This window comes from Dama dama, chromosome 22, assembly GCF_033118175.1.
Source record: "Dama dama isolate Ldn47 chromosome 22, ASM3311817v1, whole genome shotgun sequence".
Classification (NCBI taxonomy): Eukaryota; Metazoa; Chordata; class Mammalia; order Artiodactyla; family Cervidae; genus Dama; species Dama dama.
In genome coordinates this window covers 51,717,140-51,734,271 of record NC_083702.1, presented here as the reverse complement: position 1 = coordinate 51,734,271, position 17,132 = coordinate 51,717,140, and the positions used below count along the sequence as shown (strand labels likewise).

Sequence of the window (17,132 nt, the reverse complement as noted above, 5' to 3'; positions counted from 1 at the left end):
ACACGACTGACGCGACTTAGCAGCAGCAGCAGCACTTCAAGAGACTGCTCGCCCTGCGTCTGCTGATACAACTCCTTCCATTATTTTTATTAAATCTACAGGACACAGAAGAAAATATAGCATGGTGTCTATTTTTGCTAAACTCCCATTGACTGTCCTTTGGGGACTATTTTGGATCATTTATGAACTATCAAGGGGTGGCTCATATGCCTTTAGAACGGACCATAAAGGACCACAAAAGGGGCCATGACTCAAGGACACAAGATTTTTTCTTTTCTTGGCCAAGCCCTAAGGCTTCCAGGATCTGAGTTCCCCAAACAGGGATGAACCCACATCCGTTGCAGCGGAAGCCTGGAGTCCTAACCACTGGACCACCAGGGAATTCCTGACATGAGACTTTTTTTTAAGCTTTTGTTTTTCACCTAATGTGCATCCTAAAGTAGGTAGTAATTTTTTACTATAATTTTTTTCAATAACTTCAATGCATACAAAATTTAGGTAACCAATAAAATATATATTCTATTATAACAAATGCTGGCAGGAGGTATATTTTCAAAGAATAGGATTAATAAAACAGATCTTTGCTTCTTCAACTATCTGAGGTTTCTTTTCCCTGTTTTCCCTTCTCCACCTTCTTCTGCTCTGTCTTCCTCCCTCACTGTCTCACACTTTTTACCCTCTTAACCTTTCTCTTTTTTTGCTCCCTTGATTATTTGTCATATTTAAATGAAATGTTTTAATCAATTATTTATTGAATAAAATATCACATTCCTGTTCTTTAAGAAACAGCCTTAGTGAAATTTTTTACATCCAAGACACAAACATACCAAATTATGCAAATTTAAGAGCCAAAACTATTAAAAAGCTTTCTAAAAACCATCATAGAGGAAAAGTTTCATGACACTGATTAGGCAATGATTTGTTGACCATGACCCAAAAACAGAGCCAATGAAAGGAAAAAATGGACAAGTGGGACTTCATCAAAATTAAAAATGGTTTGTGCATAAAGGGGCCCTACCAACAAAGTGAAAAGGCAGCTCATGGAATTGGGGGAAAATATTTATAAATTATATATATGATAAGGGATTAATATCCAGAATATATAAAAAGCTACAACAACAAGAAACAAACAACCTGATTTAAAAGGACTTGAGTAGACATTTCTCTAAAGAAGATACACAAATATCCCATAAACATATGAAGAGATGTTCAACATCATGCTTCATTAGGGATATGCAAGTCAAAACTGCAGTGGAATATCACTTCATTAGGATGGTTTCTAAGGAAAAAAATTCAAAATAACAAGTGTTGGCAAGGATGTGGAGAAACTGAAACACTTGCACACTGCTCATGGGAATATAAAATGGTACAGCCACTGTGGGAAGCAATATAGTAGCTCCTTGAAAAATTAAAGAGAACTACCACATGGTCAGCTGCTGGAAGGGGTCATGGAGAGGATATTGACCACTGATTGTCCCCAGAGCTGGATGCTGGCATCAGAAGCTCCTCACCCCTTCCCCTGTCCACTTGCTTTCCCCAACAATCTCCTTGCTTTCCCCAACCTAGAAGCTGCCTCAAGGACACAGCCTTGAGATAGCAACGGGTTGCTGAGACCTTCTGGATGTGCAAGTGAATGAACTTTAAGGCATCTGTATAAACTTTTAAGGCTCCAGGCATGGAGATCTGCTCATCTTCCCACCCCCGGGACAAGCAACGTAAAAGTCCTTTGGTTCTTAAAACTGCCACTTATCAATCCGGCACCATCCGCCTCTTTCTTGGGTCTCTCCTTACTTTCTGTGGGACCAACTTCAGATTTTACCCCAAAAGGTCCTGAGGTTATGAACCAACACCAGCAATTCCATTCTTGGGAACGTGGGAGGGTTTCTGGACCTGGAGGACAGGAAATGGAGACTCTCAGGCATGTACCCTGGGAAGAATGAAACCTACCAACTGAAACCTACCAAGACGGATTTCCTATAAATGCCTGATTACAGAAGACAGAGACTTATCTCCTGACCAATAAACACCTGCCAAAAACCTTTCCCCATCCTCAAGCCAGTGAACTCGCTGCTTGGACTCTGGTCGGACACCCTGCTCTCTGCATTCCTTGCCCATGGATACAACCCACCCCAACCCCCAGTGACTTACCTGTGACTTCTACAGCATGCATTTGGGGAGTTGCGATTCCTCTGCTATTCCTGAGGGAAAAAAAAAAAAAACTCAATTTCTGCTCTTTTGAGCTTGCCTCTGTAAACTTCTTTATCTGAGTTCACAGATACAGATCCAAAGGAATTGAAAGCAGGGACTCAATGGAGATCTGTACACCGTATTTGTAGTGGCATTATTCACAGTAGCCAACAGGCGGAATCACCCCAAGCAAGGGCCCATCAAAAGATGAATGGGTAAACAGAACGTGGCTATATACACAATGGAATATTATTCAGCCTTGAAGGAATTTCTGACACATGCTTGGACATGGATGAACCTTGAAGACATTCTGCTAAGTGAAAAAAGCCAGACACGAAAGGACAAATACTGTGATTCCACTGTATTCAGCACCTAGAATAGCCAAATTCATAGAGACAGATAACAGAATGGTGGTTGTCTGGGGCTGGGGTGAGGGGGGAAGTGGGGAGTTAGTATTTAATTGGTATAGAATCTTCGTTTGGGATGATGAAAAAGTTCTGGAGATAAGTAATCGTTACGGGTATACAACAATGTGAACACTTAATGCCACTGAACTATACACTGGAGAATTGCTAACATGGTAAGTTATATGCTGTGTATTAATATATTAACTGCAATAAGAAAATGAACTTCCTTTTAACAAATTATGAACCCTCGAGTTATATTTTTCTTAGGTTACTTAGGTCCTCAACTAGAGAAAGAGAGAGAAAGGGAAAATGAAAAAAGAAAAAATTTCTGATGCAGATCTCCAGAAAGACTCAGCAAAGCTAGAATAATTTAAAAAAAAAAAAGTCAAAACCAGAACAGGCTCAACTTGAGGAGCCCAAGAATCCTAATAGTTATGTGGCTTGTCCAAGATTGAAAGAAAGTGCAAGTCACTCAGTCATGTCCGACTCTTTGTGACCCCAAGGACTATAGAGTCCATGGAATTCTCCAGGCCAGAATACTGGAGTGGGTAGCTTTTCCCTTCTCCAGGGAATCTTCCCAACCCAGGGATGAAACCCAGGTCTCCCACATTGCGGGCAGATTCTTTATCAGCTAAGCCACAAGGGAAGCCCTTTATACAGCTCATAAAGGGAGAGCTAAAACGTAAACCCGAGAGAATGTACAACTGTTTGGTGATTTTCACAGCTTGGACTAAGAAGTTGGGGAAAATTTTATTTTAAATGGTTTGGGAGTCTTGTCTGAGAGTCTGTGATAGCTCCACATCGCGTTTGATCTCCGACAAAGGTATTCACTACAGCAAAGTGCTACCAGACAAGATGTCCTGGAGACCTGCACAGGCCACCCCAGCCCACTGCAGACTCCTCCTCTCAAGGACCAACCCTGGGCTGGGGCTCCTGTAGGGAATGTGGGGGGTGGGAATGTGAAAGAGATGGGTGGAGTTAGGACATAAGTCATTGGTTTATAGGCGTCACATTGTTACTTAGGATAGACAATGTGGAGTTGTTTTTGTGTATGTATACTAGACTCTTCACAGAGCCTAGTTAAAACTTATCTCCCTTCCATCTGGATTACAAACATTTAAAAAACAAACATTTAACATTTCAAAGCTTCCTGCAGAAGTCTCAAGGCCAGAAGTAATTGTCACTTCAGTATCTATACATCTCAGCAATACCAGGTAGTGAATTAATTAGGACGATATAAATAGCAATGGTTTTTCAAAACTGAAGTTAGGAACATCATCCAATTTTCCCTCTCTGTTGGAACATTCCCATGAGCATATAAAAATGCAGTTATTTCTCTCATCTTCCAAAAATCCTTCCTTGACTCATTTCCCCACTTACCAGTTACTACATTATTTTTTGCTCCTCATTTAGTAGAGAATCCAATTGTTTAAAAAATGAATCTTCTCCATCTCTAATTCCTCTCATCTCATTGTTTCTTAAACCTACTCCATTCAGGCATTCTCCATCGAAACTGGTCTGGTCTAGTTCACCAAAAACCTCCATCCTGCTAAGTCCAGAAGCATAGCACCAGTCCTTTCCACCTCGCATCGTCACGGACACAGGCGAGCATTCCCTCCTGCCTCACCTGGTTCTCCTGCACCTGCTAATGTCAGTGTCCCCAGGCTAAGTGATCGACTCTTTGCCTGCTCTCACTCCTGTACCCTAACCCAAGGCTTTAAATACAACCTATAAGTGCTGGTGATTCTCAAATATCTATGTAACTCCAGCCTCATTTATTCAACTATCCCTTTCTCCATTTGGATATCAAGTAGGCATCTCAAATGTATCATGTCCAAAACTAAATTTTTCAATGCCTGCTTGCCTCCTAAGTCCCTTCAGTCGTGTCCAACTCTTTACAACTCTATGGATGGTAGCCTGCCAGGCTTCTCTGTCCATGGGATTCTCCGGGCAAGAATGCTGGAGTGGGTTGCCATTCCCTCCTCCAGGGGATCTTCCCAACACAGGGATCGAACCCACATCTCTTAAATCTCCTGCTGGCAGGCAGGTTCTCTACCACCAGCACCAACTGGGAAGCCTGAATTTCTCAATATCCCCTACAAAATCCTGCTTTACTCATACCCTCCTATTCCAATGGATAGCAACCTTATTCTTTGAGTTACTCACGTCAAAAGCATCAAAGTCATCCTTGACTCTTCTCTTTCTTACTTGCCTCCCATGCAAACTATTAACAAATTCTGTTCATCCTCCTTGGGAAATAGATCTAGAGTCTGACTCCTTCTCACCACTTCCATGCTCCACCATGGTTAAAGCCACCATCATCTCTTGCCTGGCTGTTGCAATACCTGTTGAAAGCCTTCCCACTTGCTTCTCCAAGATCTATATTCTCAGCACAGCAGCTGGAATGATAGCTTCCTGACAAAGCCACGTCTTTTCTCTACTCAGAACCCTCCAACATTTTCCAGAATCTTCACTGAGACTTTTACCTTCCATCTCCCATCACCACGTCCAGCTATGGACCATTTCTCCTGCTGGTCCCTGTATCTGCAATACTACTCTTGACTATCCACTCAGCAAATCCCCTCAGCAACCCTGGGTCTTTCTCACATTTCACCTTTCCAGTGAGGATTACCCTGTAAGCCCTACTCAAGATGCCTTTTCCAACTCTCTAACTCCTTACTCTGCCTGACTGTCTCTATCTTAAAAATTCTTAGCAATTTTTAAGAAAGGGCCCTGTATTTCCATTTTGCACTAGACCCTACAAGTTATGTATCCAGCCTTCCTTAAAGAGCTCTCCTTGCCTCTGTCCTTTTGATTTGTAAAACAAAGAAAATAATAGTACTTTTCTCAAAGGAATTTTGAGAGGACTAGGTTAAGAATCAGGCACATTAATACTTTTAAATTCATTCAACAACAATTTAAGTTAATATTTGTCTACTATGTATCAGGCACTGTTCTAGGCCCTGGGGAAATGCCTAGGGTAGACAGCTTTCAGGGAGCTTTCATTCCAGTGAGGGAAAGAGAACCAGTAACAAATAAGACACTGTCACATGGGATAAGCACTAGGTGGAGAACCAAAGTGGACTGGTGTAACACAGTGTCTAGAAGACCACTCTGCTGAGGAGATCAGGGGCAGCTTCTCTGTGAAGTGACATTCCAATGAGAACTGATGCACAGCGGCGGAAGGGGAGGGTGGGACAAATTGGGAGAATAGCACTGACGTATATACACTACCAGATGTAAAAGAGAGAGCTAGTGGGAACCTGTCGTGCAGCCCAGGAGCTCAGCTTGGGGCTCCGTGATGACCTCGAGGGGTGATGACAAGAAAAAGTCAACTGTGCAAAAATCAGAGAGAAGCACAGTCCAGGCAGAGGAACAGCATTTGAAAATGCCAAAGACGGGAACAAACTTGAGGTGTGGACGACACAGAATAAAGGCAGGCGGGGTGCAGCAGAGTGCATTAGAGAGTGCTTCAGGACGAGGCCAGAGAGAAGTGGGGGTGGTTGTTTAGTTGCTCAGTCGTGTCAGCCTCTTGCGACCCCATGGACTGCAGCCCACCAGTCTCCTCTGCCCATAGGATTCTCCAGGCAAGAACACTGGAGTGGGTTTCCATTTCCTTCTCCAGGGGATCTTCCAGACCTAGGAATTGAACCCAGGTCTCCTGCATTGCAGGCAGATTCTTTACCAACTGAGCTACAAGGCAAGCCACAGAGAAGACCAGAGACCAAATCAGCTAGGACCCAAAGCCACAGCAATAAGTTGGGGCTTGGTTGAAAATGTGATGGCAAGTCATTCAAGAGTTTTAAGCAGGGAAAACTTGGTCTTACATGCTTAAAAGGTCATTCTGACTGCTGTTTGAAAAATGAATTCGGGGGCAAAAGGGGAAGGAGGGAGATCAAATAGGGTGTTACAACGGTACTATGATAATGTAGGCAAAAGATGATGGCAGCATGAACCAAGGTGAGAGAGGTGAGGATGAAGAGAAGTGTTCAGATTTATGCTAGGAGTCTACTTATTGAAAAGGAAGGAAAAGTGACAGTCACTCAGTCGTGTCTGACTCTTTGCAACCCCATGGACTGTAGCCTCCCAGGCTCCTCTGTCCATGGAATTCTCCAAGCAAGAATACTGGAGTGGGTTGCCATTTCCTTCTGCAGGGGATCTTCCTGACCCAGGGATCGAATCCAGGTCTTCTGTACTGTAGGCAGATTCTTTACCATCTGAGCCACTAGGGAATATAGGATCAATAGGAATGGCTGGTTCTACCAGTGGAGAGGAAAAGAAGAGAAACAAAAATAACTGTTGAACAATTAGGAGGATAAATGCTCATGATGATCAAGTAAATATCAAAAATTATTATGTAAATACCAAACAATTAACGCCAGCTACTAACCAACAAATGCAGAGTTCCAAAGAATAGCAAGGAGAGAAAAGAAAGCCTTCTTCAGTGATCAATGCAAAGAAATAGAGGAAAACAATAGAATGGGAAAGACTAGAGATCTCTTCAAGAAAATTAAAGATACCATGGGAACATTTCATGCAAAGATGGGCACAATAAAGGACAGAAATGGTAGGGACCTAACAAAAGCAGAAGATATTAAGAAGAGGTGGCAAGAATACACAGAAGAACTATACAAAAAAGATCTTCATGACCCAGATAACCACAATGGTATGATCACTGACCTAGAGCCAGACATCCTGGAATGCGAAGTCAAGAGGGCCTTAGGAAGCCTCACTACAAATGAAGCTAGTGGAGGTGATAGAATTCCAGTTGAGCTATTTCAAATCCTAAAAGATGATGCTATGAAAGTGCTGCACTCAGTATGCCAGCAAATTTGGAAAACTCAGCAATGGCCACAAGACTGGAAAAGGTCAGTTTTCATTCCCAAAGAAAGGCAGTGCCAAAGAATGCTCAAACTACCACACAATTGCACTCATCTCACATGCTAGCAAAGTAATGCTCAAAATTCTCCAAGCCAGGCTTCAACAGTACGTGAACAGTGAACTCACGGATGTTCAAGCTGGTTCTAGAAAAGGCAGAGAAACCAGAGGTCACACTGCCAACATCCACTGGATCATAGAAAAAGCAGAGAGTTCCAGAAAAACATCTATTTCTGCTTTATTGACTATGTCAAAGCCTTTGACTGTGTGGATCACAATAAACTGTGGAAAACTCTTCAAGAGATGGGAATACCAGACCACCTGACTTGCCTCCTGAGAAATCTGTATGCAGGTCAAGAAGCAACAGTTAGAACTGGACATGGAACAACAGACTGGTTCCAAATTGGGAAAGGCGTACGTCAAGGCTGTATACTGTCACTCTGCTTATTTAACTTATATGCAGAATACATCATGCGAAATGCTGGACTGGATGAAGCACAAGCTGGAATCAAGATTGCCGGGAGAAATATCAATAACCTCAGATATGCAGATGATACCACGCTTATGGCAGAAAGTGAAGAACTAAAGAGCCTCTTTATGAAAGTGAAAGAGGAGAGTGAAAAAGTTGGCTTAAAGCTTAACATTCAGAAAACTAAGATCATGGCATCCAGTCCCATTACAACATGGCAAATAGATGAGGAAACAATGGAAACAGTGAGAGACTTTATTTTGGGGGGTTCCAAAATCACTGCAGATGGTGACTGCAGCCATGAAATTAAAAGATGCTTTTTCCTTGGAAGAAAAGCTATGACCAACTTAGACAACATATTAAAAAGCAGAGACATTACTTTGCCAACAACGATCCATCTAGTCAAAGCTATGGTTTTTCCAGTGGTCATGTATGGATGTGAGAGTTGGACTGTGAAGAAAGCTGAGTGCCGAAGAATTGATGCTTTTGAACTGTGGTGTTGGAGAAGACTCTTGAGAGTCCCTTGGACTGCAAGGAGATCCAACCAGTCCATCCTAAAGGAGATCAGTCTTGGGTGTTCATTGGAAGGACTGATGCTGAAGCTGAAACTTCAATACTTTGCCCACCTGATATGAAGAGCTGACTCATTCGAAAAGATGCTGGAAAGATTGAAGGCAGGAGGAGAAGGGGACAACAGAGGATGAGATGGCTGGATGGCATCACTGACTCAATGGGCATGAGTTTGAGTAAACTCTGGGAGTTGGTGATGGACAGGGAGGCCTGGCATGCTGCAGTCCATGGGGTCGTAAAGAGTTGGACATGACTGAGTGACTGAACTGACTGACTGACTGACTAATTGATTAATAATGAATACTAGGGATTGCCCTGGCAGTCCAGGCATTAGCACTTCACCTTCCTAGGCAGGGGGTGAAGGTTTGATCCCTGGTCAGGGAACTAAAATCCTCCATGCCTCAGGGCCAAAAAAATATAACATAAAACAGAAGCAGTGTTGTAGCAAATTCAGTGAAGATTTAAATGGTCCACATCAAAAAATCTTTTAAAAAAAATAATGAATTCTAACTAAGAATTAGGATATTATCTTGAAATAACATTCCAATCAGAAAGATGCCCTGAGGATGGATAACAACACCCAGTTAAGATTGGTTGATGCAATGAATGAAGTGGGGGGAGTGAGATGGTGACAGGGAGGGAGGGGGGAAGCCAGAGAGAAACATTGCCTACTTTACAATTTTGCCTAAAGCAGGACCTGCTGACTGGTCTCCACAGAAAGGAAAAACAAAATCACAAAAAAAGAAAGTCTGCTGCCTGGAAAGATTTGCCCTAACAAAGGAAAAGGAAAGGGCCAAGAGAACAGGGAGACACGTGTTTGGACACATCCCCTGCTTGGGAAAGCTGACTCCTGCAAGGGCCAGGATCTGATGATTGTGCAGGAAATCCTTTTGCCCTGTCAGTTCCTAACAACAACTGCATGCATTTATTTACTCACTCAAAGCACAACGCAGAGGAACCAGGAGGGGTGTTCAGGGCCAGGTGAAGGCATAGACGTTTATCCATCTGTACATTCAGCCCTTCCCTTCTGTGGGGAAGCATAAAGGAGAGGCGATGCCATGACCCCAGTGGATGTGCTACCTGGAGACAGAGCACTTCAACTCAAACTGACAGTCGCTTGAGCCCTGGTATCTTATACTCCCGATAATAACCTTCCTGTAAATTCAGCCCCTGAGAAATGACAATGGACTACGAGGGTGCCTCTCTGTGAAGATTAAGTTTTAAACTGTTTTTGCATCATGAATGGTGCTACACAGGTACATGTGGGGTGCATCCCATGAAGTTTATTTTTGACCTAAAAGTATTTCATATGGTTCAGCCTGATCTTTTCCTCTGCAGGCTGATGAAATCACTTAGGCAAAATACCACCATGACAATAAATCCTAGCTTAATTATATGCCCACCACCCTCTTCTCAAAATCCTGGAATGTTTGTTTCCTTTGAGACAGTCATTTTGAGGGATTTAAGCCAATTCAGACTACTTGGGAGAGAAAGTAATTTAGTTATAGTCCTCTAGGATGCACCCAGAATTCAAGTCAATCACCAAATGTGTTCAGGCTTAAAGAAATTTGGAGGGAGAGAAATCTTAGGGTGAGAAATGTGGAAAGAAATGTTTTACTTTATTATTTATTATTACATTAAATTATTATCAAATTATTATATTACACAAAGAAATTATTTATTACAATATGCTGTAAATGTGGAGAAGCAGATTATATATCACGTCATTCAACCCTCTTATTTCATTGTTGAAGTTGAAGGGCTTGCTCAAGGTCAGGGTCAGTAGTTCGGGGCATAGCTGGAGCCAGACCCTTGTATGTATTGAACTAACTCTCTTTTCTGAACCTATATTCATCATAGATGGAAACAGCCTTGTGGATGAAAACTACTTTGTAAGAAATAGAAAAAATGTTTAACAAAAGTTACAACAATTTTATTTCCCAGGAATCAGAATAATAATCCAACAGAAAAAGATGTGGAAAAAACTCACCAAGCAACAGGGAAATTTTAGAGTGACGCATTTAGAGAAGTATGCTATGGCAGAACTGAGTGGTGTCAAGAGCAGAAAGAATTGATTTGCGGCTCAGAGAACTTAAAGAAAAAAGAAGAGTATGTTTCAATAATGTTTTGGGGGGTGATGGTGGTGTTTTATTTGAATTATTTAACCTGTTTATGTAGCTGAGAAATTTTCACTTCTGAGAGTTCTGTCAGTCATCTGTATTGAGTGCTTACTGTCTATCTAGCACCCTTCCAGATATTTGAGATCTATCAGTTAAGTAAACAGACAAAAATCTCTGCCCTAAATGAGCATATATTCTAATTGGGGGGAGTGAGGAAAAAATCTCAGGATAAGCAGCAGCAGGAGTGCTGGGGTGGGAGCTTTCAGTAGAATAGTCTGCACATGTCTCTGGGAGAAGGTGGGTTTGAACAAAAGCTAGAAGGAAATGAATCAAGTGGCTCTTAGGAGAAGGCTGCTTCCAGGCCGGACAAGCCCTGAAGGGAGAGGCAGGCTTGGCAAGCTCTGCCACACCACGTGCTATGGAGAGCTGGTGTGGGACACGGTCCTGGAACACGGCCAAGTCTGTTTACAAAAAACGGGAAGCCTCAACCCACCCAATTTGCCATGCCATGTTATGCCATGGACAGCAAGACCAGTTGATCATGCAACGGACCACTGGGAATCGGTACACTTCAGTTCTGGCACAAGTATGTCTGTGGTTGTATGAATCTCAATCCTATTCCTTATATTTGCTCTTCAGGACTTCTGGTGGTCATGACCATGTCTCATGTGACAACAAACAGACAAGACTCAACTTAGTTTAGCATTTGAATGAATGAATTAGATGAACTATGATAATCCATTTATTAGCTGGTTTATCATAACAAGCAAAGGCCTCCATTCTCACATCTACCAAATCAAGATATCACCTTTTTCCCAGTCTATTTCACAAGGGTATAATAAAATTTAAGCAAGATAGTAGGTGCAAAAATATGGTTAAAGTTATAATGCACAATACAACATGACTTACCCACTTCTGTGTCCTGAGAACCCAGAATGGTGTCTGGCATTCCACAAATGTCTGTTGTACGAAAGAAAGACTAAGTAAAATTTACAGTGTGGTAGCAACAGAAAAAGCATCCTGTTAGACTCAACATATATCTATTCAATCAAAGGTATTTGGGAGTGTTTGGAACCACAACATATATAAACCAGGCCAAATAAAATATTATTTAGACTTTTACTTGAAGACCTTTTAAAGAGGTTACTCAATTGAGCTGCAGGAGTTGCTTGTATATTTTTGAGATTAATCCTTTGTCTGTTTCTTCATTTGCTATTATTTTCTCCCAATCTGAGGGCTGTCTTTTCACCTTACTTATAGTTTCCTTTGTAGTGCAAAAGCTTTTAAGTTTCATTAGGTCCCATTTGTTTAGTTTTGCTTTTATTTCCAATATTCTGGGAGGTGGGTCATAGAGGATCTTGCTGTGATTTATGTCGGAGAGTGTTTTGCCTATGTTCTCCTCTAGGAGTTTTATAGTTTCTGGTCTTACATTTAGATCTTTAATCCATTTTGAGTTTATTTTTGTGTATGGTGTTAGAAAGTGTTCTAGTTTCATTCTTTTACAAGTGGTTGACCAGTTTTCCCAGCACCACTTGTTAAAGAGGTTGTCTTTTTTCCATTGTATATCCTTGCCTCCTTTGTCAAAGATAAGGTGTCCATAGGTTCGTGGATTTATCTCTGGGCTTTCTATTCTGTTCCATTGATCTATATTTCTGTCTTTGTGCCAGTACCATACTGTCTTGATGACTGTGGCTTTGTAGTAGAGTCTGAAGTCAGGCAGGTTGATTCCTCCAGTTCCATTCTTCTTTCTCAAGATTACTTTGGCTATTCGAGGTTTTTTGTATTTCCATACAAATTGTGAAATTCTTTGGTCTAGTTCTGTGAAAAATACCGTTGGTAGCTTGATAGGGATTGCATTGAATCTATAGACTGCTTTGGGTAGAATAGCCATTTTGACAATATTGATTCTTCCAATCCATGAGCATGGTATGTTTCTCCATCTGTTTGTGTCCTCTTTGATTTCTTTCATCAGTGTTTTATAGTTTTCTATGTATAGGTCCTTTGTTTCTTTAGGTAGATATACTCCTAAGTATTTTATTCTTTTTGTTGCAATGGTGAATGGTATTGTTTCCTTAATTTCTCTGTCTGTTTTTTCATTGTTAGTATATAGGAATGCAAGGGATTTCTGTGTGTTAATTTTATATCCTGCAACTTTACTATATTCATTGATTAGCTCTAGTAATTTTCTGGTAGAATCTTTAGGGTTTTCTATGTAGAGGATCATGTCATCTGCAAACAGTGAGAGTTTTACTTTTTCTTTTCCTATCTGGATTCCTTTTACTTCTTTTTCTGCTCTGATTGCTGTGGCCAGCACTTCCAACACTATGTTGAATAGTAGTGGTGAGAGTGGGCACCCTTGTCTTGTTCCTGATTTCAGGGGAAATGCCTTCAATTTTTCACCATTGAGGGTTATGCTTGCTGTGGGTTTGTCATATATAGCTTTTATTATGTTGAGGTATGTTCCTTCTATTCCTGCTTTTTGGAGAGTTTTAATCATAAATGAGTGTTGAATTTTGTCAAAGGCTTTCTCTGCATCTATTGAGATAATCATATGGTTTTTATCTTTCAATTTGTTAATGTGGTGTATTACATTGATTGATTTGTGGATATTAAAGAATCCTTGCATTCCTGGGATAAAGCCCACTTGGTCATGGTGTATGATTTTTTTAATATGTTGTTGGATTCTGTTTGCTAGAATTTTGTTAAGGATTTTTGCATCTATGTTCATCAGTGATATTGGCCTGTAGTTTTCTTTTTTTGTGGCATCTTTGTCTGGTTTTGGGCCAAAGAACTAAACAGACACTTCTCCAAAGAAGACATACAGATGGCTAACAAACACATGAAAAGATGCTCAACATCACTCATTATTAGAGAAATGCAAATCAAAACCACAATGAGGTACCATTACACGCCAGCCAGGATGGCTGCTATCCAAAAGTCTACAAGCAATAAATGCTGGAGAGGCTGTGGAGAAAAGGGAACCCTCTTACACTGTTGGTGGGAATGCAAACTAGTACAGCCGCTATGGAAAACAGTGTGGAGATTTCTTAAAAAACTGGAAATAGAACTGCCATATGACCCAGCAATCCCACTTCTGGGCATACACACTGAGGAAACCAGATCTGAAAGAGACACGTGCACCCCAATGTTCATCGCAGCACTGTTTATAATAGCCAGGACATGGAAGCAACCTAGATGCCCATCAGCAGATGAATGGATAAGGAAGCTGTGGTACATATACACCATGGAATATTACTCAGCCATTAAAAAGAATTCATTTGAACCAGTCCTAATGAGATGGATGAAGCTGGAGCCCATTATACAGAGTGAAGTAAGCCAGAAAGATAAAGAACATTACAGCATACTGACACATGTATATGGAATTTAGAAAGGTGATAACGATAACCCTATATGCAGAACAGAAAAAGAGACACAGAAATACAGAACAGACTTTTGAACTTTGTGGGAGAATGTGAGGGTGGGATATTTCAAAAGAACAGCATGTATACTATCTATGGTGAAACAGATCACCAGCCCAGGAGGGATGCACGAGACAAGTGCTCCGGCCTGGTGCACTGGGAAGACCCAGAGGAATCGGGTGGAGAGGGAGGTGGGAGGGGGGATCGGGATTGGGAATACATGTAAATCCATGGCTGATTCATATCAATGTATGACAAAACCCACTGGAAAAAAATAATAATAATAATAATAAAAAAATTAAAAAAAAAATAAAAATAAAAAATAAAGAGGTTACTCAAAACATGATATGATAAATGGGAAGGAAATCCAAAACAGAGGAAATCCAAACACATGTATATGTGTAGCTGATTCACTTTGCTGTACAGTAGAATAAACTCCGAGCTAGCATTAAGTCACTTCAGTCACGTCCGACTCTTTGAGACCCTACAGACTGTTGCCCTCCAGGCTCCTCTATCTATGGGATTCTCCAGGCAAGAATACTGGAATGGATTGCCATTTCCTTCTCCAAAGGCTCTTCCCAACCCAGAGATCGAACTCTCATCTCTTATTTCCTGCATTAGCTGGCAGGTTCTTTACCACTAGCACCACCTGGGAAGCCCAGAATACACTCCAATAAAAATTAATTTTAAAAATAAATTTTAAAAACAAAATTAAAAAAAAAAGAAACTTCCATTGTTTATATAAAAAATATGAAAATACAGGCTACTTTCAGTTTAGCTTGTTAAGTCCTTTGATTTAGAAAAATGAAAGATATTTTTTACCCAAAGTAGGGAAGGGAGAAGGGCAAAGAAAAAAGAATTCAATATTGCTCTGCTGCTGCTGCTGCTAAGTCACTTCAGTCGTGTCCGACTCTGTGCGACCCCATGGACTGCAGCCCAGCAGGCTCCTCCGTCCATGGGATTTTCCAGGCAAGAGTACTGGAGTGGGGTGCCATTGCCTTCTCCCATATTGCTCTGCAGATGGATACAAGAAAAAACTTTTTAAAACAAACAAACAGAAAGAATGTAGGTTTCTTTTTAGTAATTTCTATAACTGGAATATAAATAGCTGTTGAATTGTTTCAGTGTTGCTGTAAGAGAAAGCTAAGATATTACTTTGCAAACAAAGTTCCCTCTAGTCAAAGCTATGGTTTTTCCAGTAGTCATATATGGATGTGAGAGTTGGGACTATAAAGAAAGCTGAGCGCTGAATTTGATGCTTTTGAACTATGGTGTTGGAGAAGAGTCCTTGAGAGTCCCTTGGACTGCAAGGAGATCCAACCAGTCCATCCTAAAGGAGATCAGTCTTGGGTGTTCATTGGAAGGACTGATGCTGAAGCTGAAACTCCAATACTTTGGCCACCTGATGTGAAGAACTGACTCATTGGAAAAGACCCTGATGCTGGGAAAGATTGAAGGTAGGAAGAGAAGGGGACGACAGAGGATAAGATGGTTGGATGGCATCACTGACTCAGTGGACATGAATTTGAGTAAACTCCAGGAGTTAGTGATGGACAGGGAGGCCTGGCCTGCTGCACTCCACGGTGGTCGCAGAGTCAGACACGACTGAGCAACTGAAATGAACTGAGTAAGATGTGAAGGACAGAAGCAAAGATTTTATGCTCTGGCCAAGATATTTCAGATGCCAAGAATTCTACCCAATGAGTACACAGGAAGATTATCCAGGATAATCATCAGCAAGCTATTCCTATTAAAAAATTGGATTCCACTGAAAATGCCTGCTCGGCATAAAATCCGCAAGCTACAGCACAAGCTAGTTAAAAACTCTCTCTTCTCCTGGGAGACTACATTTAATACTGCTTAAAATTACAAACTGAGATTTTGAAAGTCTGTTTTGTTCGTTATGCTTGTTCCACCTTGGCCAGAATTTAAATTTCATCAACGTTCATGTTAGGCTTAGAGGGGTCTGAGTAGGGATGAGCGGCGTTTCCAGAGTTCTCCCTGTTTTGGGTTAAACCCACTTCACCTGTAATCTACCTTCACTAATCAAGATCGTTTTCGTTGTTACTACAAAACTCACAAGTCTTCCGAGAAGCTTACGGTCTGGAGAGTAAGATGTCCGCCTGATTCTTTTCCAGCAACTTGAAGTCATGGGCATCCAGTTGTAATTGAGCTGGTTAAGACCAGTTGGGGGCTCCCCTGGTAGTTCAGACGGTAAAGCGTCCGCCTACAATGCGGGAGACCCAGGTTTGATCCCTGGGTAGGGAAGATCCCCTGGAGAAGGAAATGGCAACCCACTCCAGTATTCTTGCCTGGAAAACTCCATGGACTGAGGATCCTAGTAGGCTACAGTCCATGAAGTCGCAAAGAGTCGGACATGACTGAGCGACTTCACTTTCTTTCACTTTCAAGACCAGACCCACCCGCCAACTGGGCATGCGCGGGTCCGCCTAGTGACCTTTTGAACTTGCAGATACCGGTAACCTAGTTACACCTGAGCTGAATGTCAATTATCACACCTTCCAATCACCTCTCCCCAGGCTCCCCAAGCCTTGGACCGCCCTGCTTCGTTATTCATTATCCCATAAATAACCCCGGCCTCTTGCCTTTGGGAATGCAGATTTGGGATATCTCCAGTTTCCTCCTTCGGCTCTCTTTTAAATAATCCCTTCTGTTTGCTGCAAACCTCAGCACCAGCGTTTTGGCTAACAAACGTGATTCAGTAACAATTTCTCATGCTGAACGTTTTCAGGGATGTAGTCTTGTTTTCCCGTTTCTACATTTTTATTTCCCAAAGCACCATTTTCATTTGGAAAAATTCTAGTTCTTGGAGAAGTTGAAGCTACGTAAAGCAACTTTTTCCATTTTCTAGACAGCCGCTCAAGAGAGACCAACAGGTAGCCACCATTCTGAGCTCTTTTTCTTCCTCAGTCTAGCAAAAACTGCAGAGAGAATGAAAAGTAAATTTTGACCAGAAAACTCACCTTACAGCTCAATTTCTGGTCTTTTCTATTCCCCTGCAAAGCGAAAGATACAGTTGATTTCCCAGTAAATGGTTAGGTTTTTTCTACCTTCGGAAGCA

The 17,132-nt window shown here is 41.5% G+C and overlaps 1 long non-coding RNA gene across 2 annotated transcripts; it reads right to left on the bottom strand.

Moving 5' to 3' along the window:
• Positions 1 to 503: 503 nt before the first annotated feature.
• LOC133043352 (uncharacterized) lies at positions 504 to 16,445 on the bottom strand. Of its 2 annotated transcripts, none has more exons than XR_009689689.1 (4): positions 16,131 to 16,445; positions 11,541 to 11,591; positions 2,149 to 2,198; positions 504 to 1,890 (listed from the first exon to the last, which is right to left on the bottom strand). It is a non-coding gene; the product is annotated as an uncharacterized LOC133043352 (long non-coding RNA). The 2 variants fall into 2 exon arrangements; XR_009689690.1 differs by having other exon boundaries at positions 16,151 to 16,445.
• Positions 16,446 to 17,132: the final 687 nt, after the last annotated feature.